This window comes from Ochotona princeps, chromosome 7 (genome assembly GCF_030435755.1).
Source record: "Ochotona princeps isolate mOchPri1 chromosome 7, mOchPri1.hap1, whole genome shotgun sequence".
Lineage (NCBI taxonomy): Eukaryota > Metazoa > Chordata > Mammalia > Lagomorpha > Ochotonidae > Ochotona > Ochotona princeps.
In genome coordinates this window covers 18,637,846-18,640,287 of record NC_080838.1, presented here as the reverse complement: position 1 = coordinate 18,640,287, position 2,442 = coordinate 18,637,846, and positions in this window count along the sequence as shown.

Genomic DNA, 2,442 nt, shown 5'->3' with positions numbered 1-2,442 from the left:
ATCAAGAAATAGTTGTAAGTGCTCCTTGTAATAGGTCCTTAAGGTTACGCTGAACCTAAAAAGCCAAAACCTTTCACAACTGAGCAGTTCCAAAATAAATAGCTATTTAATACCTAGATTAAACAGCATGACTAAAATATTTATTTTGTAATATGACTTCTAAACAATATATATATAATCTCAAGAAACAAATGAATACGTAGAAGCAAGGAAAAAAATAAATACAAGTGTAAAAATGAATTCTACCAGCTTCTGAAATATCTTATGATAGTTCTATTTCAAAAATTAAAACTCCTAACACTTGTGAAGCTTGATTGCAAACATGATATTGAGTCATCACAGTAGAACAATAAGCAAGTTTCAACTTGGATTTCCACTACTTCTTTTCTAAAGCCAGGAAATCTTATAATCTCCAAAAGGATACACCCTTTATTACTACTGACAGTGTATCTTCAATAATTATTTATGCCAACATTCAGTGGAATAATTTCTAGAAGCCCTAACTTCACCTTTGGTTCTGGCAAAGTGCTTCATAAAGAAATTTTCCAAAGGCAGTAAGACCAAAAATAAAAAAAGATTTTGTGAAAAGAGGTGAGTTGGAGATTCTTCTGGTGTATAATATAACTCAATGCATAACCTTATCTATTACACACAACTGTAAGCTCTGAGTTAAAACCTAGTTAAATTTAATAATATACTGTATTTAAAAAAATGAACTGGAGAGTCAGTTATTAGAGCCTCATGGATTAAAACATTGTTTAATGCTCATATCCTATGGCTTGAATCCTGGCCTGTGCTCCTTACCCAGTTTCTCACTAATGAGCCTGAGAGGCAGCACATGCTGTTCCAAGTACTTGGGTTACCACCAGTCACATAGGAGTCCTGGCTTTCTGCTCCTGGGCATGATCAAGCCCAGGCTGTCACTGGTATTTTGGCTGTGAACAAATGGATGAACAATCTCTTTCCTATTTTTTTTTCTGGCACTTTCTGTCATTTTTCCCTTTCAAATAAATAAGTTCACTAAAGTAAATATATCTTTTAATAAAGGAAAGAAATTCAGGGCCAGAGTTCACTACAAATACTGTCTATTAAAACAATGAACTCTCTACAGCAGGCATCTGAAAGAAGTCTAAAAAAATTCTACAATCAAAGCAATGTGCTTTGTGGGAATAAGATTATGCTTTGAATCTGTTTCTGATACTATTATGTGAATTAATTTTACTAAGCAGATTCTCCTTACTCATGAACATCCTTTAAAGATATATAAATGATAAAGTCATATCAACTTGACAACTAGTCCTTCAATCAGAAGAGATACTAAAAATTTCTTTCTTCATCAAGCAAGTATAACTAGCATGTGCCAGTCACTACATGAGGGTAGAATGTATGAAAGAATATCAAAAAGAGGTTCAACATATAATATTAAATATGAGTTACATGCCTGGCAGTCTGTCTTCCTGAAGTGTACAGCGTAGTAAGGAAGAAGTAACTAAAAAAATTACCATATTAACGAATAAATAGTCAGTCTGCATGTTAGCACTGGTGGTCCTGAGCAAGCTCAAGGACACTGCAGTTTTCACTCACTGCTCCTCCAGCTGCCACTGCTGTCCAAGGGTGCCTTCCTCTCCAAACCAGCACTGTATTCCTTAGTGACATAGTCAGCTTTTCCTTTCCTCCTATTTCCTTTCTTCCAAAGTCCTGATCAGCTCTTTATTAAGGACTCCGTTCTTGATCTCCATGTTTAGGTACATGAATTTTTATTCCACTTTAAATGTGGAGACTCATGAATCATCACAAATAGTTATTTGCCTTTGTAGTGCAAAGGCCGTCACTGCTGATGCAAAGATACCTTTGCCACTAATTCTTATAGTTGATTAGTATCATTATCTGTTCTCATTCACGGACAGGAAAAAGGTAATAGTAAAAGCAGGGGAAGCGTGGAGGAAATCGAAGGACCAGAGGGGCAATACATAGGATAGGAAGGAGAGAAAGACACGAGAGGGCACCTGCAGAAAGTTCATACTCTGTAGAAGGAGAATCTTGACATACTTTCATCTCTGTTTCTATTTTCTTTCTCCCCTTTTCTCCTTCCTTGGGTTCCCTCTTATCTCCTTTGCCTATCCACATTCAAAAATACACAGTCTAAAGTAGAAACCATGGGATATGTTTGTGTTCCTTCATAAAGACAGATTATGCTGCAGTGAAAATGCTGGTCCCTGGTTGCAAAATGTGCTCCATAGAGCTGACATTCCTCACTTCTTGCTCAGGAGATAGATGTGCAGGGGATAGCCAGTGGCACCTAAATTACTGCCAGTCACTGTTGGCTCTGCATCTTGGCTATCAGCACCTTGCCTTTGCTTCTTGCCTGTGTTTTGAGCTTACTCACCTCTTCACCCAAATCACATTGCCTCCAACCTTTAAAGGCACAACCAAATAAAACCT